General features: G+C 39.8%; 1 protein-coding gene across 2 annotated transcripts in view; it reads right to left on the minus strand.

Annotated features, from left to right (window-relative positions):
- Nucleotides 1-26,054, minus strand: part of LOC136881073 (ATP-binding cassette sub-family G member 1) — a 106,940-nt gene that overhangs the window by 79,922 nt on the left and 964 nt on the right. The gene's annotated exons all lie outside the window — the stretch shown is intronic.

Consider the following 26,054-nt stretch of genomic DNA (forward strand, 5'->3'; position numbering starts at 1 on the left):
GTGTGATCTGTGGGTTTGATTTAATTCAGGAAAATACATATGCATATGAGTGTGGCTGGTTGTGTTCCAAGTTACCCCATTTGGAATGCCGTAATGCGTTGTCAAGCACTGAAGAAAATACGGGTGATTTAAGAAATGTACATATTTTGTTGAAACAATATGATGATGCAAATTTGCTTTACCCTAATGTAATGGCATTATAGCAAGTATTGCTTATAGGGGAAGTTTGAATGTTTTTGAGGCTAAATGTATAGACTTTGTTTCTGTTAGTAGGCTTCAAGTTAAAAGGAAAATTGTCCAGCTCTTAAATGTAAATTCATTGAATTATGTGTGTAAGGAATGTGCCGATATTTTTGTTGACAAGTGTTTTAATATGATGATACAATGCTTTTAAATGAGGAAAAAAAATCTAGCCGTGACCGTTCAGGCTGGAATTCTAAAACTAAAAAAGTAATGCATAAATGAAAGATCAAGCCCTTTCACAGCAGTCCATTTCACATCTTGATTATATGTTTAATTCCAGTCTTTAAATAATAACCTGTTAAATAGTTCTTCATTCATTTATCCAGAATTGCTTTAGCAACTTTGAAGTTAATACCTTAGTAACACTTTCTAATTTATTTATCCATTTCCGTATATACATTTAGCGCGAATTTTCAGGTCAAGCCACTAGTAGCGTCACTTGCGACTTGTCTCCCATTTTAACAAGGCTAAATCCGGAAGTGTCGCGTATTGTCTCTACTGTATTTGCTCCTACAACACCTGGTCAGACTGCAACTTCTGACTATAAATTCCGACCCATGATATGCGTATTATTGAACAGAAAATCTTACGTGACCAGACAAATGCTTCGAGGGATATTTTTTCTAAGATGCGATACAGTACCGGTCAGAACTTTGAAACCACATATAAAATGACTTATATTGTTTTCGTTGTCGTTGACAACTGACGCTAAGCGTAATGCTACAAAAACGATTTTTCTTGCGCTATCTTCAGATAAAAATTAGAACTTCCAATGGGAAGAAGCTGAACCCTACTACTCGCACAGTGACGTCATGATTAATATGAGGAAGACGAGGGAAGTAACCCGTTTCAATCAAAACTTTGAAGTATATAAAAATGTAAAGAAAACATCGGCATAGCATTTAATTTCTTTTCTCAGAGAAACGTTCGTATCTAATTCTACAAACAATCTTGATGCCAACGATTTTCAGCACAGTATACATTACTTCCCTAAAATAGGCGATATTTGGGAGAAGTTTTGTTATATTTAAAAATACGTAGCTCCTACAACACCTGGTCAGACTGCAACTAGGTTTAAGCGTTCAGTTTCGAGTGCTCAAGGCGACATTTTACGGTATTCGAACGTTGCCTTACTGCTACGGTAGGTCTTTTAAGTGATCATACGTGTTCCTGACAAACTGTGGGGTCTGCTACCTCGGTCAGCGCTTTAACCGATCAAACGTCAGTAGCGGCTGGTGCATGAAGGGCTTTTGGGCTCCGCCCGGCCGCCTTTTCAAAAACACTTAACATGTAACTGATTAGTATACATAAAGAGATGTACAAATGTAGCGAAGACGAACTCGTGGTGCGCTATTCAGTTATCTTTACTATGTTGGCTGTAAACATTTCGCTTTTCTATCTTGAAAGATTTGACAAAGGCTTTTGAGACCGTGGAAGCCGTCTCTTTTTTCTTGAGGCGGTCGGGCTCTGGCAGGAGAGCCCTCGATAGGTTCCTAGAGTTTATCAAGTGTGCGGGGTGCGGCAGCAGCCTCGAAAGACGATATGGGGTTGTCAGCGGAAGGAAGAGTGCAGGCAGAGCCCGCAGCAATATCGCTAACCATTTTACAATGTACCCAGGCTTTTTCCCTTACGTCTTACAATTGTTAGAGATTAATTCCAAAACATTATAAAAACAGTGAATTCCGTTATATTGACTGCGGGGAAGATAAAATAAAGATTTAAAGTGTAACCATAAGATGACGGCAGTTGCAAGGCGAGTGAAATTCGGGTGTGCACTGTTTTCGCGAATGTCGTTATTGTCGTTTGCGATCAGTGAAACAGTGCAGTGCCATATTACCGTAGTCGTGATTGCATTAGCCGTTAGTATGAGTGCGATTGTAGTGTAGTGCAAGTATTCCATAGATAAAACTACGGCACCATTTTAGTTTAAATAGCCGTTTAAATTCTACCTTCAGTATTTAAGTCTCGTGTTAATATCTTCATTCGTGTGTTTAGTGTTTATCTGTATAGTTGAAAACTAAGTGTTACGGTCTTTAATTTAAGAAGACGTCTGGCTCCATGGATAAATGGTTAGCGTGCTGGCCTTTGGTCACAGGGGTACGGGGTTCGATTCCAGGCAGGGTCGGGAATTTTAACCTTAATAGGTTAATTTCGCTGGCACGGGGGCTGGGTGTATGTGTCGTCTTCATCATCATTTCATCTCCATCACGACGCGCAGGTCGCGTACGTGAGTCAAATCAAAAGACCTGCATCTGGCGAGTCGAAATTGTCCTCGGACACTCCCGGCACTAAAATCCATACGCCATTTCATTTCAGAAGACAAGGAAGATGAATTCTGTAAGTACTATTTTAAGTAGTGGCGAGAATTTAAGTTTTGAACATAAGCTAGAATTAAAGAAGTTAGGGCCTCCTCGGCTGAATTTAAATATTGCACAAGAGCAGAAGGGTTACAGGAACAAAAATGCACAAAATTTGAAATTGAGTCCGTCACGTTATAAGCACGCTGACTGGCTGTGCGCATGTGCAATATGGAGTGCGTTCTTTTTTTACTCTTGTTGGCCAATGAATGTCGTTGATGCTGCATTCTTAATAAGTTGATATATGCTGTTAAGTTCTGTGGGCAGTTTGACCTAACACTCAGGCAGATAGATCTACTTTTCGAGGTTTTTTGATGTTATCTGATTTTCGCTACCTGATCGTTCTGTCTCGGAAGCAAATTTCTATTCAGCCAATGTCATCAGATTATTATTATTATTATTATTATTATTATTATTATTATTATTATTATTATTATTATTATTATTATAGCTAAAACTATGTTGATGTTGGTCAGTGAAAACTGAACCGATTGAGGAGGGGGAAGAGCCCTTATATAGTAAAATGCCACTCTCACTATCGAGTGCGTGTTCGGTAAGTAAGGTGATTTACGACTCACCATAGTTTAAAACAACAATAATGATTATTGTTTTTAGAGGCCAAACGTCAAATCATCTGCCCTCATCAAGAGCTTGTAATGAAACCAGATAGTTTACGTCAAAACTGGAGATGCCGAAACAAAAAGGGGCCTGTATTCTCTTAACTTATACCTACTCTGAAACTACTTTCGAAATGCCCTTAAAGAAGTTGAGAGAGGAATGAAGATCATCGAGAAGCGAATACGCACGTTTCGCTAAGCAGATGATGGTGTAAACTTCCTGACAATTTAGAAGACCATTTTGAACAGCATTAACGAAGTAAACAAAGCGTTCAGAAAATGAAATTCACGGTATTGAACGAGCAGAACATGAACCACGCTGTTATCACCCTCGACAAAGGGGGCTAGGATGCTGGCTACACATGAATGGGATCAGAATTAGATTCGTCATTGGAAGGAGGGTTTGTCCCAAATGAAGACGTCTTGTGTGTAACCGTGACTTCCGACTGGAAACTCGCTGGTCCATCTGAAATCTGCTTTACGATGTCGAATGATGGCATTAATGAACCGTCTGTAGGCCTTTGGAATGTGGATGTATGACGTCAGCAACACACAGGAAAACAGAGAAGGGAAGAAACCTCCGACAGTGGTTGGACAACTGTGATTCGAACACCAAACCTTGTATGAGGAGACGCTTTCCTATTTTCCTATTTTCATACCAGGCTGAACTTTATAAAGGGCAGTTCCTCCTCAGTGCTATCCCATCGTCGCCATAAGACCTGTCCGTGTTGGTGCTGCGTAAACAAGTCCATTGTCTTGACACCAGGCTCAAAACGTACGAAACTTAATATATATTCTACGAGTATTATTAATTCCTTGTCTTCCGATGCCAATTCAAGGCCTTGGAGGGTCGCGTCAATGAATGGGCTGCAAATGGACGGTACGTGTTGTATTGTGTGATACTTGTCGTAGTTCTGACCTTCGCTGACAGTATTTAGGCCATTCCTAACTGGCTCGAGAGGAAGAACAGCCCTTGCAAATTGAAGATAGCCTAAAAAAGACCTAAAATTATAAAAAAAGGACGTAAAAATGCGATCCGAATTCATTCATAACTTTAGTTTTAATTACTTTATTAATAAAGTAATACAATGTTTATATAATGTTTAAATTTAAAATGCTGAATCCACATGGTATGCGACTTACAGTACAGTGCAAAAATGTATGCGTGTGAAATACTTCTTTCAGACAGTATATTTTTAGATCAACATACTTTTTATAAACGAAAGGGTATTCAGCGTTTGTTAAAATAAGCACTTGCAGAATTTAGAATGAAATATTTTTTCCACCCAGAATGAATTCAGCGAACCCGCAATGGACATCTTGGAGGTTACGTAGCGTATACCTATCTACGAAATGTCACTGAAATATTTGTCCCAAAATGGAACATAATAATTGCTTTTACAATGCTTTAGACAGGTCAATCGCGATACAGTCCATTTGACCTCCTGAATCCAAGATATCTGCTATATCTTGCTGGAATCCTTGGAATAACCTTTCCTAAAACCGAACTGCCTTCTATCGAATCAGTTATTAATTTCGCAAACATGTCTAATATAATACAATGCATGTCAAACTTACTGGCCTGTAATTTTCAGCTTTATGTCTATTACCCTTTCCTTTATACACAGGGGCTACTATAGCAACTCTCCATTCATCTGGTATAGCTCCTCCGACCAAACAATAATCAAATAAGTACTTCATATATGGTACTATATCCCAACCCATTGTCTTTAGTATATCCCCAGAAATCTGATCAATTCCAGCCGCTTTTCTAGTTTTCAACTTTTGTATCTTATTGTAGACTATCTGATGTACCCGTGCTTCGCTACGGAATTCTAAATTTTATACAGAATTCTAGGTTAGGTAGTGTAAACGTTGTGAGCAAGATTGTATTAAGTTGCATAGCTCTTAACGTTGCCCTAGAAGCACGACGGGCAAGTCACCAATGTCTTTTCTCATATGAAGACTGGGTTGGGTAATTTTAATTGTAATGGTAGGCCAGCTTGCCTACCGTCAGTCACAATCAGGTTGGAGAGTTTTCATTATAATGGCAGACACTCACTCTTCGCCAGCCTTTATAGATTCTCAGAAAGACTCTCTTACTGGTTTTCCCAACTGAAATGAACATGTGTCATTACAATGACGTCAGTAGGAATGGCGCGATTAATAGCAATGCCTTCATATGAAATACTCGATCAAATGAAAAACCACACATTTTCTCACTTTTAACGAACAGCACTATGCTGCCGAACTAGCAGTCCAATGCTACAGAGCTGGAATAACCAAGACGCAGACATCCGTGATCCGTGAACAATCTTCTTCCTTTTTTCGGTGGGGGGAGGTCAAATAGTGGATAGTCCCAGGGCAAAAACTATGCCCGTTTACTTATCTGTTTCCTGGGAGTACCCGATGAGTCGGAAAAATCTCAATTCACTACACTGGCGGAGGAAAGAACTATCTGACGTGGAGGTAATTTTTCCTCCAAGCCAGAGAAGAAACCACGTCTTCGCTGCTAATTTGGAATAAAATGAATGTAGATTTAATGAAAGTGAAGAGGAAGAAGCTTTTCCTAAGAAACGGCTCTTTTCAGGGTTAAATTTTGAGTTATTTAGTGAATTGTGGTACTATAATTTGGAATAGAGCTAAATTGTAATTCCAGACCAGTTCATACTACTACTACTACTACTACTACTAACTGAGCCCCTGACTTAAGTGCGTACACTGCTCATTCAGAACAGCGCGTCAGAGTAGGTATCGAATACTATGATGAACCAGTGTGTTAAGTACCAGCAGTATCAGAAAATGTATGAACCAGAGGATTGACATGCTAAAGAAGAAAGTTATCTAACTCCTCAGCTATTTCCCGCCAATATTCAGTTAGGCTGTTATACTCGGTACGCAACACTAATCCCATCTATCGGAGCTGAATATCAGCATAAGAGACAAAGAACATTACAACAAACAACGGTCAGTGTAATGTTATTGTTGATCTATGTTACGCGCTTTCGATATTGTAGGCCTTCACATTATTAATTGTCTTCCGGTTCTGAAATACCACTCTTATCATAGTCGGTACGGTAAAACTGAATAAAACATAAATGATCGGAAATTATATTCTCTATAACTTTTGTTATGTAGTACTTTTCCATAGGACCAAGAACATGGGTATTTAAAAATTCAACTTTAGGTGCCTTCCCCTAAACTACCATTATACCCAGGGTGAATAAAATTGTCTATAGCTTAAACTGTAGTTTCTTATTCCCCGACTCTATATACCGATTTTCATAAAATGCTGTTTACCCATTTTGTCGGGGCTCGACGTTGATATGGACCTAGCAACAAAAATCCAAATTCATGAATATCTGTGTTACCATACCCGGTACGGTAAAATGCATAAGACGTAAATGATCAGAAATTTAATTCTATATAACTTTAGTTATGCAGTATGTATCGATATGACCACTAATATAAATATTTGAGAATTGAATTTTAGGCCTTCCCCTAAACTACCATTTCAGTCAGCGTGAATAAAATAATTTATAGCCTAGATTGTAGCGGCTCACCCCCCGACTCTACATACCAATTTTTATTAAATTCTCTTCAGCCGTTTTCTAGTGATGCGTGTACATACAGACAGACAGACAGACAGACAGACAGACAGACATTACGGAAAAGTAAAAACTGCATTTTCTTGTTACTGTGGACATGATCGATACAGAAATACCATTCTTTTCAAATTCTGAGCAATGCACAGACAAAACTCTTATTTTATATATATAGATATATAGATGTCATTGTTATCATAAGTAAATTTTAAGTATGGATAATAATACCAAAGTCATGTACACCCTAATAGAAGGTTAGGATTTATGAACTGCATTTAGTTCTAAATTTTTTGACTGGGGTTTGCTTTTACTTTGTATTAATTTTGGTGAGAAAAGGTAGGGCGTTCTGAACATTACCTAACCCAAAAATAACACGTAAGTTTCACGTGGTTACTGATAATTTATGTTACTTTTTGCTTCTTCTCTATCAACAATAAAACACACTGCTATAAATCTGTATAGTAAGAAGAATGTCAAAAACAGAATTTACCATCAGCTGGGGAAAATGAATAAAAGTTACATTTTCAGTTGGGATTTTCATCTCGCAGGAAAGTATCCTGTCCTCGTTCGAAGGAAAGAAAATGTTTGTGTATAGCTACTTGCAAAGCTGTACTTTCGACGTGGTACGCACAACTCCTTAGCACTGTGGCAATTGAGAACTTTCACACGCTGGATTTAAACTCGCAACACATTATACTTCTACAAAAAATGTGTTTACGTTAACACTTCAATTATTAAATTCCACGGCAAGTAGTATATCCCTTGACGTGAAGATAGCAACCTAACCTAAACTAGTAGGTCGCATTGTTTTAACAACAGCTGTTTACGTAAGTACTGATATGATTAATTAAGAGAAAAAGCATGGAATATATTTAAAAATAAAAGTCTCTCTTTCAACAGTCACAATTATACAAAGACTGTTCCCAATCCTTAAGTATTACCTTCACAAGTACATCTCATAACATTCCCTTAGCTCGTCTCAATCGATCAGCTGATGGACTTTCTGCAGTACGGCCTGTATATTACGAAGGTAATGATACTTCAAATTATATGTGCACGACGACCTTGTGCGTACGAGGCATTCTATGCAGATTATGTTAATTTTCTGTCCATTCTGCAGTGTTACCAGTGACTGTAGGTCACGAATAACATATCTTGTCATGGCACACTCTGTCTCTGTTGCAGCCTGCATTTGATGATAGTTATAGTAAATCGGACATTCCTTCTTTCATGAGAGGATACTGTAGATAAAACATGAAGCGTTATCCCAGTGCTTGAACTAAATGATTGGAAAATAATTGGTTTACATCCCACAAGTTTCATACACAATTTTATCAATTACCATAATAAAATATAAATTCTATTAAAGAAACATAAAAGATTAATCCAAATTAAAATCAATTGTGCAGCGTGGCTATCGTTGTGCCTATTGATTCTCTCGTCTCCAAAGATGATCAACTTTAATATAGCTGGTGCTGTTTATTTTACTTCTGTATTATTTGCTGATAAGTACATAATTATTGCATTTTGTGGAAAAATACATTCAAAGAATACGCGACTGGCCGCCTGCAATTTTATAAATTAGTAAGGTAGGCAAAAAATTAATTATTCTGGCGGTGAAAGTATGCCAGGTGAAGTTCGGGAAACAGATGAAGCAGGAATAGGCTATTAATTTTGCTGCCAGAAAAGAGATAACCTGTGTATGGAAAACAATGTGAGTATTTTAAGAAATAATACAGTGAATTTAATTTATTTAATTACTGCACGGTTATTATTAATTATGTAGGCACACACGACGAATGTGATGTTGAATTATTCGTATTACTTGAATTCATAATTCAGTTTAAGGGCCCGGTATAAATAAGAGTTTAAAGACTGGAAATTGTCAGGACCTTCAAATATCTGGAGATAACACAACAACCAATGACAAATTCATTCCGGATACACCGCAGCAACCAAGGAAATTTACATTAAGAATCTGAAACAACTGAGTCTAAGCACTGCCCTGAAACTCCTCGAAGCCAAAAGTACTCAATTCTGTGCTATGACAAATACATTTTCTGGGGCGTCCCACGGAAAGAGTACAGTCCGCTGCATTTGGACTATTGAAGGCAAGCAAACGAACTCGCGAGGGAGAACCTACAAATAAGATTCCCACTCCCATGTGCAATGTGGACAGGACCTAACACGTTAGCAGTACATGGTTACCATCTCAGAATATGCAGGACAAAGGTGTTTCATGAAGCCGAACGTGAATGCCGGTGTTAACCCTGATATTTCGCCAGTTGTGGGAACTTGTAAGGTATGCACTACTAGTATTATTACAACACGCCAACTTGTTCTGTTTGAAATAACCTGATCAAGGTTAAGTAAAACATGTTAAAATATTGTTGGGAATCGTTGTTATTGTAAGTGGTATTAAGTATCGTAATTGCGTGTGTTTTGTTTAAATCACCATCTTCGTTAAGTTGCCTTTGTCCAGGACGACTCCCGTCCTTCCTGCATGCGTTCAGAGAAAGTCCATCACCTTCGATGAATGGATAATCAGAGTGAAAAACAGATAGAAAACCAATTAAACTTACCCCATTACAGTAAATGTTGACAGCCTGTGGACAAGCGTTGCACGCGTGGGGATTTTCCTGTTCACTCTGCAATTCAGCCTCGTGAATCTTCAACACTTCTGTGTAATTGTATTTAAAAACCTACTGTACACGGAAATACGCTGTTCAACACTTCATTCAGAAGCAATACACCGATCAATTACTGCTTCATAAGAAGCAATCACGCTGTACGGAAGCTTATCGCAGACTACCTGGGCGAACTATTACATCATCCACTCCAGACAGGAACAACTCGACCGAGGTTCGGACCGTAATCACTAACTCCGTAATGCAGGTACATTGTGAAGGTAGAGCATCGGTTTCCAAACGACGGCCCGCGACGACTTTAAACAATATTTTAAGAAATCTGAAGAACATTTCAAAAATATTTTATACCTTATTCAAAAAGGTATTAATTTTTATACCCTTTGTAGACCCAAGTCAGAACTAATTTATTCTTTAATATTGTTTCCTTTCTTTAAGCATTCACTTGGTCTGAATAGATTATTTTTTGTTTAAAATTTAAACTCCAAACTTCGGAGGAAAATGAGCCTCATAAATGCCAGTGCTGGGTCTTAACCGTTATAAAAATGGCTATGGGATCCAGGGCAAGCACACTGTGGACATTTCATGCTACGTAGAATGCAATGAATACCATGAAATACAAGAAATTCTTTAATTGCCATTGATGTAAGGAGCGGCTTCAATTCTTCTCTCATTGGTAGTTAGTGCTGGACACTGCTGGGCTTCTAGGCTCTTACAACTGTATACTGCCAGTAAATTGTCCTTTACGTTTTATTTTCACTATCTTATTAATTTCAGTTTGTATTTAGGTACTTACAGTATGTCACCTGCCAAATAATTCAAATGAATCGACATTGTTGTGTGCTCTTCTTCCACATTCAATTGTCCTGCGTATAATGTAAAATAGTGAGTTAAGCAATTAAAATAAGTAAACCTTCCTTTCAGTTTCATACTGGTACCTCTGCTCTACTGCGGCCCGCGATCATTCCTAAGGTTTCCTATTTGGCCCTCGAGCCTCCCGTGCTGTACACTATGATGTGTGGTAAATTGTTTACTTCAGTGTCCACGCAAAACTCTTTAGAGAAATAATATACAATGTTCAGTGCACAGAGAGTGGCCTCCGGATCCCAAGATAGCGGGTAAAAACCCGGCAGAGGTAGTCGGATTTTTTAAGGGCGGAGAAAAGTCCATTTCTACACTCCATGTCGTACGATGTCGGCGTGTAAAAGATCTCTAGTGACACATTTGGTGTTTACCCGACAAAATTCATTAAATCTCAGCCATAGACGCCCAAAAGAGTTTTGGTTTACTCGGTCTGCCATGTAGTAGGCCTAGAAGAAAACGGAACGTCGAAATTGACGAGCAGACAGCCAGATGGCGTCAATTGAAATGTCTGCACACGGTAGCTGAGGTCATACGATTATTGTTATTATTATTATTATTATTATTATTATTATTATTATTATTATTATTATTATTATTATATCTGTCAAAATGAAAGGAAGTGTCTGTCTGTCTGTCTCTGTGTGAACCCCAGTCAAATCTTCGAGAGATCTGAAATTTTTAACATAGGTAGATGAAAGTGAGTCCAAATTCACCTCGAAGCCGGATTTCTAACTTTTGCGTTCGTAGAGAGTTATGTACGAAAATCGGCGAAAAACATCTGTTGAGATATGACATTCATCGTGCTGTCACCAGATACACTGTCGCTAGGCAACTGTCCGTTGTGCTGTTGGATACTTTTCTTCTCGTTTTCTCCGTTATGTCTATGTTCAATATATTTAGTTTTTCATGTGATATTTGAAGACCAGTTTTAATGGCTAGGTCATATAGAATTTCTTCCATTATTTGTGCTTGTAATTTATTTTCTGAAATTACTGTTATATTATCAGCAAAGGCAAAACATTTCACCTGAAATATTATTAAAATAATTATATTCGTCTGACTGTATATACAGCTGAACACAAGGGTGCAGAATAGCTACACAATTATTACAAATTTTAATGAAATCTAATAACATGATACCGCCTTATCATCTCTGATACTTACAAAAATGATTATGGAAACTGTTCAGAGTCCCTTATCGCTGACAAGACGATATCACGCACGAAGTCCGAGGAGAAACCCAGTTTTGACAGAATGCCATATACAAATTTTGTTAAGCCGCCTCCTACTCCCAAGAGCAGGCCTATTCCATGGGGTTGGAACACTTGCACGGAGTGACATTTGCACGGAACTTGATGAGTCAGAAGTAGGATGGTGACACTTGCACGGAGCTTTCACTCTACTTGATGAGTCAGAAGTAGAATGGTCATACTAATATAAATTTTGGATACCTAATCTAATTTGATAGGTACTTTGACGAAAATGCACATAAATACTGGCCTCTCCTGGAAATCCAATACCACACGCGTAAATGCTTCAACATGTAAGAAAATGACTCAAAAAGTGTAAAATAGTTTTCGGCTCGCCAGGTGCAGGTCTTTTTGATTTGACTCCCGTAGGCGACCTGCGGGTCGTACACCCAGCCCCCGTGCCAGCGGAACGAACCCAGAACCCATTATGGTTAAACTTCCCGACCCTGCCGGGAATCGAACCCGGAACCCCTGTGACCAAAGGCCAGCACGCTAACCATTTAGTCAGTCAGTCAATACTGATCTGCATTTAGGGCAGTCGCCCAGGTGGCAGATTCCCTATCTGTTGCTTTCCTAGCCTTATCCGAAATGATTTCAAAGAAATAGGAAATTTATTGAACATCTCCCTTGGTAAGTTATTCCAATCCCTAACTCCCCTTCCTATAAATGAATATTTGCCCCAGTTTGTCCTCTTGAATTCCAACTTTAACTTCATATTGTGATCTTTCCTACTTTTATAGACGCCATTCAAACCTATTCGTCTACTAATGTCATTCCACGCCATCTCTCCGCTGACAGCTCGGAACATACCACTTAGTCGAGCAGCTCTTCTTCTTTCTCTCAATTCTTCCCAACCCAAACATTGCAACATTTTTATAACGCTACTCTTTTGTCGGAAATCACCCAGAAAAAATCGAGCTGCTTTTCTTTGGATTTTTTCCAGTTCTTGAATCAGGTAATCCTGGTGAGGGTCCCATACACTGGAACCATACTCTAGTTGGGGTCTTACCAGAGACTTATATGCACTCTCCTTTACATCCTTACTACAACCCCTAAACACCCTCATAACCATGTGCAGAGATCGGTACCCTTTATTTACAATCCCATTTATGTGATATTTCCTTATATTAACACCTAGATACTCACAATGATCCCCAAAAGGAACTTTCACCCCATCAACGCAGTAATTAAAACTGAGAGGACTTTTCCTATTTGTGAAACTCACAACCTGACTTTTAGCCCCGTTTATCAACATACCATTGCCTGCTGTCCATCTCACAATATTTTCGAGGTCACGTTGCAGTTGCTGACAATCTTGTAACTTATTTATCACTCTATAGAGAATAACATCATCCGCAAAAAGCCTTACCTCCGATTCCACTCCTTTACTCATATCATTTATATATATAAGAAAAGGAACTCCCCTCTCAACTATTACAGGGTCAGACAAAGCTTCACCTACTCTAACTCTCTGAGATCTATTTTCTAGAAATATAGCAACCCATTCAGTCACTCTTTTGTCTAGTCCAGTTGCACTCATTTTTGCCAGTAGTCTCCCATGATCCACCCTATCAAATGCTTTAGACATGTCAATCGCGATACAGTCCATTTGACCTCCAGAATCCAAGATATCTGCTATATCTTGCTGGAATCCTACAAGTTGAGCTTCAGTGGAATAACCTTTCCTAAAACCGAATTGCCTTCTATCGAACCAGTTATTAATTTCACAAACATGTCTAATATAATCAGAAAGAATGCCTTCCCAAAGCTTACATACAATGCATGTCAAACTTACTGGCCTGTAATTTTCAGCTTTATGTCTATCACGCTTTCCTTTATACACAGGAGCTACTATAGCAACTCTCCATTCATCTGGTATAGCTACTTCGGTCAAACAATAATCAAATAAGTACTTCAGATATGATACTATATCCCAACCCATTGTCTTTAGTATATCCCCAGAAATCTGATCAATTCCAGCCGCTTTTCTAGTTTTCAACTTTTGTATCTTATTGTAAATGTCATTGTTATCATATGTAAATTTTATTACTTCTTTGGCCTTAGTCTCTTCCTCTATCTCGACATTATCCTTGTAACCAACAATCTTTACATACTGCTGACTGAATACTTCTGCCTTTTGAAGATCCTCACATACACACTCCCCTTGTTCATTAATTATTCCTGGAATGTCCTTCTTGGAACCTGTTTCTGCCTTAAAATACCTATACATACCCTTCCATTTTTCACTAAAATTTGTATGACTGCCAATTATGCTTGCCATCATGTTATCCTTAGCTGCCTTCTTTGCTAGATTCAATTTTCTAGTAAGTTCCTTCAATTTCTCATTACTTCCACAGCCATTTCTAGCTCTATTTCTTTCCAGTCTGCACCTCCTTCTTAGTCTCTTTATGTCTCTATTATAATAAGGTGGGTCTTTACCATTCCTTACCACCCTTAAAGGTACAAACCTGTTTTCGCATTCCTCAACAATTTCTTTAAACCCATCCCAGAGTCTGTTTACATTTTTATTTACCGTTTTCCACCGATCATAGTTACTTTTTAGAAACTGCCTCATACCTGCTTTATCAGCCATATGGTACTGCCTAACAGTCCTACTTTTAAGACCTTCCTTTCTATCACATTTATTTTTAACTACCACAAAAACAGATTCATGATCACTAATACCATCTATTACTTCAGTTTCCCTATAGAGCTCATCTGGTTTTATCAGCACCACATCCAAAATATTTTTCCCTCTGGTTGGTTCCATCACTTTCTGAATCAGCTGTCCTTCCCATATTAACTTATTTGCCATTTGTTGATCATGCTTCCTGTCGTTCGCATTTCCTTCCCAATTGACATCTGGCAAATTCAGATCTCCCGCTACAATCACATTTCTTTCCATGTAATTTCCCACATGGCTGACTATCCTATCAAATAATTCCGAATCCGCATCAGTGCTACCCTTTCCCGATCTGTACACTCCAAATATATCAAGTTGCCTATTATCTTTAGAAATGAGCCTTACACCTAGAATTTCATGTGTCTCATCTTGAACTTTTTAGTAGCTTACAAATTCTTCTTTCACCAGAATGAAAACTCCCCCTCCCACCTTTCCTATCCTATCTCTACGATACACACTCCAGTGCCGTGAGAAAATTTCTGCATCCATTATATCATTTCGCAGCCATGATTCAACTTCTATTACAATATCTGGTGAATATATATCTATTAAATTACTTAATTCTATTCCTTTCTTTACAATACTTCTACAGTTCAACACTAACAATTTTATGTCATCCCTACTTGATTTCCAGTTCCCTGTTCCCTTATCACCGCTCCCTAGGCCATCCCGTTTCCCTGAATGTACCTCCCTATTACCCTTCCAAACAAATTTCCTATCTTATACGTACCATGGAGCCGGACAATAAATTCCATAAAATGACCGCATAATGACTTACAACTTTATAAAATGACATAATACAAAATGGCAAAAAATAACAAAAATGACCTAATAAATTAGCATTATTTTGCTATTTGTTTAAGGTCGCACTAAGACATTCGAAGGTTTTCGGCGGCGGAAGGGTGGGAGATTGGGAAGGTAGCCGCTTTGGCCTTCATTAAGGTACAGCCCCAGCATTTGCCTGGTGTGAAAATGGGAAACAACGGAAAACCATCTTCAGGGCTGCCGACAGTGGGGTTCGAACCCACTATCTCCCAAATGCAAGCTCACAGCTGCGCGACTCTAACCGCACGGCCACTTTCTCGGTAATTAACATTTCTACAATATGGGAACTATGATAAGGATTTCTATACAAGTTAGCAATGTCTGTTTAGAACCAATTTAAAAATGACATGTCACCAAAAATCCTAGCTCTGGCAATCACGGTAGTGAATCTAGATGCAATTTATAAGTAACCGTTAATTTTATAAATGCCGGCCCCATGGTGTAGGAGTAGCGTGCCAGCCTCTTACCTGGAAGTCCCGGATTCGATTCCCAGCCAGGTCAGGAATTTTTACCTGAATCTGAGGGCTGGTTGAAGGTGATTAGATTAGAATTGAGGAGCTATCTGATGGCGAGATAGTGGCGCTGGTATAGAGAGCCAAGAATAACTACCGTGAGGATTCGTCGTGCTGACCATACCTCACCTCGTAATCTGCAGGCCTTCGCGCTGAGCATCGGTCACTTGGTAGACCAAGGCCCTTCAAGGGCTGTTGCTCCCTGGGGTTTGTTTTTCTGGTTAATTTTATGCATTGTAAGATACATTTAGCTGACTTAGCGCCTTTCCAGGGAACACCACGGGGAGGTAGTCTCTTTGCGTTCCTCATACATATATTTTTTTCTCTTTATGCAAGTTCGTCAAGTTTTTTATTAAGTGCTGATTCAAGATATTTGCATGGTTATGCAGTGATATTCCATTGTCACGTTTTCTCTTTATTAATTATGATTTAGAATATTTCTATATTTACAATATTTGCATGATTTACAAATCCTGTAATATTCCAGGGTAGTTTCACTGCAGTTTCTGAGCGTAAGCAACACAAACTAGGAATGATCTTAGTTTGCCATCAACTTCAAGTATTTTTAAGACCTTTGAAATACTCTCACCGATCTTCACTGCTGATTTCTTTCTTCTCTTCCCATCGATATTCAAAACTATCCTGACAAATTGGTGACCGTAGTACTCTGCGTCATCTCGAAGAGTCTTGATCAGCGAATATACATTCGGGTGCGCTCTCGAAATTAAACTGTTTATTCTTTGGTTCCAGCCTTCAGAAACGTTATTGGTCCGATGCCGCCTTCCACAACAGTTCCACATATTCCTTGGCATGTGCTCGTTATCCAGCCATTGACCAACGACATAGTCGTAAAACACTTGTAAATTCTGATTTTCAGGCGAGCTCTTCTGAATACATAGCCAACCATTATCAATCATTTCTAGGGAAATGAGCGCTAGTGCTGAACACATTCGAATATGAAGTCTAATTCCTTCATTTTCCCTGTACGCAGTAACAAGGCCACAATCTTGTACTTTCCTCCATAGACATTGATTAAAATGATAGTTGCAACCAAAAATCTCAGCTTGAGGAAACAGCGTTTTAGCTGATTGGACGATGGCGATTTCGAAGTCCATAATACGTGTCACAGAGTTCCATCCTAGTACTTGTTTTTAACAGCTTCAAAGAAACGAGCATAAGGTTTCCCGTTTCTTGTTTGGTAACAGCGCGTAGACAGCTGGTATCGTGTTGGTTTCTTCCCAAGAACTTCCAAGATCGGCGTGGATGTTAAGTAACAGCCCAAACTGCTTGCTTGAACTTTTGAAGGTCCCGTCGACAAAGAAGGAAGAGCAACTTGATAAAGCAGATCTTCCTTTCTCGCTGGCAAACACTAATATCCTGACTTTAAGCCCCCTGTTGTCGTCTTCAAGTAGGAATTTTCCACCGTCGTTCATTGCTATGTGTCTTTCCTGTATTATTACACCTCCAGAATCGATCGGGTCTTTTGTAGGTCCCATTCCTTTCCGTCGGATACGATGTAGGCCTAATGATTGTTTGGCACTTCTATGTGATGTCAGTGATGTCACAAAGTTATAGCCTCTATTGAAGAGCTGGCCTACTTCTTCGGTGTAAACTGTTGAAATCATACTATCTGTTTCCCTTGCACGTTTTTTTTTCTGCATTTACTGCACTTTTTTTTTCACTTCATTCACCGCGTCGTCCGGAATGCAAACATGACTTGTCTCGCCTAAAACTGTATTATCTTTCGTCGTTATTCTTCCTTTATATTTACTTTTCTTGAAGTATACGCACCGCCAATAAGTCATTTGATCTTTATTGGTATAGTCCACAATATACTGATGTCCGTCGTAAATCAACAAAGGTGGTCTCAGTGAATTCCATAGCTACAGAGCAATTATCACCAGTTCAACACTGAACACTAGTTGTCACACAATCAACTGTAGCAATGAATTCTACTTACCGGGTGGGCCTTCTCCTCCCCTGTTTCTGGTTTTCCAACCCTCCTTGGGCCTCCGTGCAAGTGTCACTGTTTGAAATAGCCATGCTTAGTAATTTCCGGGAATTTTTGGCTTTCCGTGCAAGTGTCAACACATTCCATCTCCGTGCAAGTGTCACTCCGTGCAAGTGTCACAACTTCTATTCCATATACTGTATAATGATTACACTTCAGACATATAACCGTGTCGTCCTCCCATGTAAAACAGTATGCGTGTATTGTTTTTATAATTATTAGCTGAGCTGAGGAGATTTCCCTTTACGACGCAATGACGCAGATAGGCCTTGTGGCGACGATGGGAGAGGAAAAGGCTTGGATCGGGAAGGAAGTGGCCATGACCATATAGATGCATTGTTTGCTGTGAAAATGTGAAAGCATGTTCAGGCTTCCCGACAGTGGGGTTCGAACTCACTATCTCCCGAATGCAAGCTCACAGCTGCGCGCCCTAACCGCACGGCTAACTCGCTCGGGCTGAGTAGTTTAGACGGTAGAGCGCTGGCCTCATGAGCCCGACTTGGCCAGCTCGATCGCCGTTCGATGCTCAAATACGACTGCGTCGTGTCGGTAGAACTCCTGTGGGACCAAATTCCGGCAACTCGGCGACTTCGGAAACCGTTAAAGCAGTTAGTGGGTCGTAAACTCAAATTATTATAATTATTATTATTGTTTAAACACAGCATACGCTTAAGCATGTCTGATACTAGCTCGTTATTGTAATGCACTAAAACATTTAAAAGAGAGTAAAGAGGGCACAGACCCGTGCTCTTGTTACGTCATCTGCCGCACCTTCAGGTGGCAGTACAGCCTGTCGTAACTGCTGTAAGCGTCTTGTTAAAACGAAAGATGTCATGAATATGGTGTTGTACGCCTCTGTGGTTTAGTGGTTAGTGTGATTAGTTGCCATCCCCGGTGATTCACAAATAGGAAAGATCCTCTCAGTTTTAATTACCGGTACTGCGTTGAGGGGGTGAACGTTCCTTTTGGGGATCCTTGTAAGTATCTAGGTGTTAATGTAAGGAAATATCTTCATTGGGGTAATCACATAAATGGGATTGTAAATAAAGGGTACAGATCTCTGTACATTAGGGTATTTAGACGTTGTAGTAAGGATGTAAAGGAGGGGGCATATAAGCCTCTGGTAAGACCCCAACTAGAGTATGGTTCCAGTGTATGGGACCCTCACCAGGATTACTTGATTCAAGAACTGGAAAAAAATCCAAAGAAAAGCAGCTCGATTTGTTCTTGGTGATTTCCGATAAAAGAGTAGCGTTACAAAAATGTTGCAATGTTTGGGCTGGGAAGAAGTGAGAGAAAGAAGTCGAGTTGCTCGACTGAGTGGTATGTTCCGAGCTGTCAGCGGAGAGATGGCGTGGAATGGCATTGGTAGACGAATAAGTTTGAGTGGCGTCTTTAAAAGTAGGAAAGATCACAATATGAAGATAAAGTTGGAATTCAACAGGACAAACTGGGGCAAATATTCGTTTATAGGAAGGGGAGTTAGGGATTGGAATGACTTACCAAGGGAGACGTTCAATAAATTTCCTATTTCTTTGATATCATTTAAGAAAAGGCTAGGAAAACAACAGATAGGAAATCTGCCATCTGGGCGACTGTCCTAAATGCAGATCAGTATTGATTGATTGATTGATTGATTGATTGATTCGATTCCCGACTCTGCCACGAAATTTGAAAAGTGGTACGTGGGCTGGAATGGGGTTCACTCAGCCTTGGGAAGTCAACTGAGTAGTCGGGGGTTCGATTCCTACATCAGCCATCCTCGAAGTAGTTTTTGTGTGGTTTCCCACTTCTCCTCCGGGATGGTACCTAACTTAAGGCCACGGCCTCCTCCTTGCCTGTCCCTTCCAATCCTCCACAAGGCCCCTGTTCAGCATAACAGGTGAAACCGCCTGTGGGAGGTACTGGTCCTCCTTCCCATTTTATCCCCCCCGACCCAAAGTCTCACGCTCTAGGACAGTGAAAAACCAACCCTGGACGGTAAACGGATTAAGAAAGAAAGAAGTACACGGTACTGTGCAGCCATGCAGAGAGCTAGATCTCAACTAATGCCCTCTGAAATGAAGAATGTGTAACTTCTAAGGACGTTTGAAATGTGCTTAGAGATATGTCGCGCGGGATAACATAGCTAAGGAAGTTTATTCTTCCAAAAGTGAAGGAAGGAAACGAAATACCCCATTGCCGGCAGCCCTGAAGATGGTTTTCCGTGGTTTCCCATTTTCCCACCAGGCAAATGCTGGGGCTGTACCTTAATTAAGGCCAGGGCCACTTCCTTCCCACTCCTAGGCCTTCCCTATCCCATCGTCGCCATAAGACCTATCTTTGTCAGTGCGACGTAAAGCAATTAGAAAAAAAAATTAAAAAAAGAAAGAATAGAAAAATGAAGTAGGCATGGAAATAGTTGTTCCGTTAAGTAAAAATTCTGCCTTACTGTTTGTATCTCGGTTTTGAGAACTTTTCGAATACCGATCGTGTCGGGCCGAGTAGCAGAGACGGTAGAGTGCAACTTGCCAGGTTCTATCCTGGCTCAGTTCGGTAGTAGTTGAAGGTGGTCAAACACGCCAGCCTCTTTACTGCCACGTAAAAGAACTCCGGCACCTCGGCGTCTCCTTAAACCATAAAAATGTAGTTAGTGAGACGTAATACCAATTATATTATTATTTATAGCGATCGATTCAAAGAACAGTTTCGAAAAGAGAAATTGCTGAAGACTCAAATGTTCGGAACCACGATTCACGCGATGAACCTTGACGAATACTCATCTCAACAACACCGAAAAATCTAAACTTTACTTGTGATTATTTAAAGGATGGTTGTTGCATCTCTGGGGAACCAAATCGCAAATAAAAAGTGACACACACAATCAAACAAGTTTTAAAGATGGCGACTATCTCTCCTTGGCTGGGTGGCGAGAGACCTTTGTGTAACTCGGAGGCATGGACACACCATCTAACAACTGTACATCTCTCCATATAGCACTCCGCCTGGTGGCTGTGGTTACCTGGTTCGAGTCCCGTGGGTAGAAACATGTTAGTAGGGGGGTGGTGTAGCATTTATAATCACTACATTGCGTACCAAGAGCCTGGATTCAAATCCAAACCTATCCGCAGTGTTCATAAGGAGTGAGGGCATGTGGATGGTCATTCGTCCGTCGGATGGAGACGTTAAGCATTGAGCAGACCCGTTGGTGTTATTTGATAGGAGAAGACTACGTGCCGATTCCAGGTTTCACCCTCTCCATACCTCATTATCATTATCGCACATCGAGACACGCAGGTCACCCATTGGTGTCAAATAAGATAACCTGCACCAGGCGGCTACTCCTGGCCATACGAGCGAGGAAGGCCGACCCCAGGTAGTTGTCTCCCCATATGCGCTGTGGGCACGTTTATTTTATAGTTATTTGTTCAAGAAAGACTGTATTATACAGTATTACTGCAAACTAATATAATCTGACCAAGGCAACTAGCCTGAACACAGAACTATGATACCAGAAGTTTGCAATGTATTTTAAGCACCCCGCTTTAAATTTCCTTTTGAAGGTTAAGGCAGTTATCCTTCTAGATAATCCATCCTCATTCATATGACTCCACACTGCAGCCCTGTTATGTGTACAGCTACAACCATCGGGTTTATTCCTAAAGTAGCTACCTGATAATTTCTATTACACTCCTGTCATTCCCCACCTCTTTGTACCAGCAGTCATTCTCGCTACCTTATCTTCTATCTTATAAATAAAATATCCTGAGTCTATATGGCTTTCATTCCCGTACAATGACGTCGGTCTGGAAACAGACGAATATAAAGAGAATACCGTCCCGGAACTCATACTTTCTTACACAAGACCGTTTGATCGCTGCATCTTGATTCAGTATCACTTAGTATATACCACATCTTAAATGATTCATCTGTTCCAGTTTTATATTTCCGACCTTGGCTTACAGTAAATGACATGCGCGATCGGGAGAGTCCACGACACGAAAGAAAGAGAAATTCACTACCGTACTTCATATCAAATCAAAATCTCTTTATTTGCAAATGAGGTGTCTACCTCGGTGGCAAATGGTACACTAAAATACATTATTGTCAAGGACTAAATTTTAAAGTAACAAGAGAAGAATTTTTTTTTCTAGAATACAATAATATACAATTTGTGCTAACAATTTTTTTCTATTAAACAAACAGATCATCCTTAATAAATTTATATTGTTTACAAAATTATACTTATAATATCTCCTATACTATTCTATCATTACGTCTTAGAGTTCAATTTGAGGAAACATTCGATTATTTCGTCCTAAAAAAAATTTAAGATTTCGTACTAAAAGAGGTTCATCAAAGTTGAGAAAATCTTTGTAGCAATAAGTTTTTGACGATTGTCCAGTAACAGTATTATTCAAGTTTTTTTCTTCATTTTCACGCCGTACTGTCGAAATCTGTGCATTTTCTAAATCAACTGACGAAGAAGGTTTTGTTTCTATGACTATGCACAGAAAGCTTCACCCTTCAAGTTAGTAACATGACTCCCTGAAGTGCAGAAATCCCGATAAACTGACCTTTCCATAATCCGGACAACAGAAAGAAAACCAAGTCAGCTTCTGTCAAACGCTTTTATTTATTACTAGCTGATGTACCCGTGTTGCGCTACGGGATTCTCAGAAAGACTGACTTTGTGGTTTTCCTAACTGAAGTCAGCATAGGTCATTACAAAAACGTCGGTAGGAAGGTAGCTATTGAAAGCAATGTTATCATATAAAATACTCGATTATATGAAAAACTGCACATTTTCTCACTTTTAACGAACAGTACTACGGTGTCGATCTAACAGTCCTAAGTTCTAGAGCTGGAATGACCAGGCCGCAGACAGCCGTGAACACTCCTCTGCCATTAGTCCATTAAATATGCACACTGCTCATTCCAGTCAGAGCCTCAGAGTAGGGATTGAATAGCCCGAATGCTATGATGAACCAGTAGTATATAAAAAGAAAAAATTGCTAGGGGCTTTACGTCGCACCGACACAGATAGGTCTTATGGCGACGATGGGATAAGAAAGGCCTAGGAGTTGGAAGGAAGCTGCCGTGGCTTTAATTAAGGTACAGCCACAGCATTTGCCTGGTGTGAAAATGGGAAACCACGGAAAACCATCTTCAGGGCTGCCGATAGTGAGATTCGAACCTACTATCTCCCGGATGCAAGCTCATAGCCGCGCGCCTCTACGCGCACGGTTATCAAAAATGTATGAAGCAGAAGAATGCCATGCTAAAGAAGAAAGTCATCTAAGTCCCCAGCTACTTCCCGCCAATATTCAGGCTGGCTGTTACACTCGGTACGACCGGGCGAGTTAGCCGTGTGGTTAGGAGCGCACAGTTGTGAGTTTGCATCCAGGAGATAGTGAATTCGAACCCCACTATCGGCAGCCCTGAAAATGGTATTCCGTGGTTTCCCATTTTCACACCAGGCAAATGTTGGGACTGTACTTTAATTAAGGCCAAGGCCGCTTCCTTCACACTCCTAGCCCTTTCCTATCCCGTCGCCGCCATAAGACCGATCAGTTTCGGTGCGACGTAAAGCAAATTTAAAAAAAAAGAACTCGGTACGCATCAGTAATCTTATCTATCGGAGATGAGTGGCAACAGAAAGACACAGAGCACATCACAACAAACAATGGCCATTGTAATGTTATTGTTGATCAATTTTATAAGCTTTCCATATTGTAGCCTTCATATTTAGTTTTCTTTCGACTCAGCGATATTAGGGCGTCTTATAAAGTTATTTATAGCGTAGAATGTAGTTCCTTATTCTCCGACTTTACATACCGATTTTCATTAAATTCTGATTACCTATTTTCTCGTGACTCGGCGCTGGTATGGAATTAGTAACAAAAATCCAAATTCATTAATATCTCTGTGATCATACCCGGTACGGTAACAATGTATAAGACATAAATGATCGGAAATTTAATACTATATGACATTAGTTATGTAGTATTATCGATACGACCACTAATAATATAAATATTTGAGAATTAAATTGTAGGCCTTCACCTAAACTACCAGTTCACTCAGCGTGAATACATTATTTATGGCCTAGATTATAGCGACTTATTCCGCGACTTTGCATACCGATTTTCATTAAATATTCTTCGGCCGTTTTCTCGTGATGCTCGTACAGACAGACAGACAGACAGACAGACAGACAGACAGACAGACAGACAGACAGACAGACAGACAGACAGACAGACAGACATTACGGAAAATTAAAAAATGCATTTCCTTGTTACTGTGGACACGGTCGATACAGAAATACCGTTCTTTTTAAATTCTGAGCAATGTACAGACAAAAATCTTATTTTATATATATAGATGTCGATTTTCTTGAATTAATTTCTAAACAGAAACGTAAACATAAGAATGTTTTTATTCACGAAATACGAGCAATAGCCTAACAGAAAAACTTGAAAAGGGGGCGTGCATGGCTAACATTTGTGCAGAGTAAGAAATCACAAAACAAACTGCCTCTGCTGATAATGTGATGTGAACAAAGCGAATGAGAGTTGTTGCTGTACAGTCAGAGGAACTGACATTCAAGCTGCTGCCATAACGTAGTGAATATTAATTTTAGGCCTTGGAAATGAAAATCCACAGCCTATTTCAAGTCAATCAACCGGGCCAGGAATAGAATGAATGAAGCCGCATCTAGCGGTGAGGATAGGAACTGTCGCACTCCTCTGGAGGCAATGGAGAGTGTTGCTGGGAATGAAAGACAACGCCTCCGGTTTGTCCAGCACAAATGTCACATGGAGTGACCGCAATATGAATCAGGAAACCCAGCGGCGAGAGCCACAGAGGCACTTAAACGTGTTTTGTTGTAGTTTGCACTTTTCACCGTTATTTTGGTTATTTCAATTCATCTCCCGCTGTACGAGTGTTCATAATGAATCGCAGAATTTTGCACTTCACGTTTTCAGTGTCTTACTAACTACTCCACGGATAGTATTCAGGTTCTCATTAACTCCATAAAACAATTAGAAAAAGCCACTGAACTAAAATACTATCCTTCCTTCCTTCCTAAATCTTATTGAACTACGAGAATCACTTAATTCAGTTACAATGAACTTACCAGAGGTGCCACAAACCACTCTCCAAGTTAAACATTTCTAGCTGCTAAAGTTCTAGAAATATGAGATATAAGAAATCTTTAACTATGACATAATAGGACGTCTAGCACCCGTTTAGGATTTCTCGGTGAAAATTTTACCCTCCCAAAAGTAACGTTCAATTCTCTAGCCTAAATAATAATAATAATAATAATAATAATAATAATAATAATAATAATAATAATAATAATAAACTTATGCAGCCGAAACAATGGTGATCGACGTTCATTCTAAAATTAAGAACATAGAAAAACAGGAACGAAAGGTTCTTCGGAAGATTTATGGGGCAGTCAAGACAAATGGCATCTGGATGAAGAGACCACAGAACGACCTCTATGAAAAGATGAACACCATTACGGCATTACGGTTGAAATCAGAAAACGCCGAGCAAAGTTTTACATACACATTTACAGAATGGACAATTCCAGAACAACAAAGAAACTACTCAACATCGTAACAAAGAGTAAATACGGTACGGAATGGCTAAAAGAGGTTCAGAGGGACCTACAACAGATCCACAAAGCGAATCTCGAGGACCACACCGAGTGCCGAAATAAAATCATAAATGTAAACATGAAAGGGGACTTAAGACCAGAAATCTTCCGACGTATCAAACTAGGTTGGTAAGCCTACGGAAGAAATTCTTCAATCTTCAAATCCAACATGCCACCCCACCTAAAGAAGATAGTCTTTGACCAGAGTGTTCTCCCCGTACTGACTTACGGTTGTGAAACCTGGACATTGAGCGAGTTTGTTAAGCAAAAACTCAGAACAACCCAAAGAGCTATGGAACGGTTCATGCTAGGCTTGACGAAGAAAGACAGGAAGAGAGCAGATTACATCAGGTCAGTCACAAAGGTCAGTGACATTTTAGAAAGGGTATTTACCCTAAAATGGCAGTGGGCAGGCCATGTTGCTCGGAGAACTGATGGTAGGTGGACAAAGCTTGTGCTTGAGTGGTGTCCGAAAGATCATCTCAGACCAAGGGGAAGACCACCGGACAGATGGGATAAAGACATCCGGAAGACTACTGGGATCAATTGGCAGAACATCGCTCAAGACCGTCCCAGATGGAGAGACCTCATGAAAACCTACCTTGCTTCGGACTTAAAGAGGCCACATCGTAAAAACGATTGAATATGGCTGATAGTGATAGTGATAGTGATATCACGACAACCTGCGAAAAAGTGGAGGAATCATTCAAAGAAGACGAGATTTTGAGAAGAAAAGAGGAAAAACGCCCGAAGATGACATTATGTATTCATGTTCAACTGCTCTCCTTAAG

Source organism: Anabrus simplex, chromosome 9 (genome assembly GCF_040414725.1).
Source record: "Anabrus simplex isolate iqAnaSimp1 chromosome 9, ASM4041472v1, whole genome shotgun sequence".
NCBI lineage: Eukaryota > Metazoa > Arthropoda > Insecta > Orthoptera > Tettigoniidae > Anabrus > Anabrus simplex.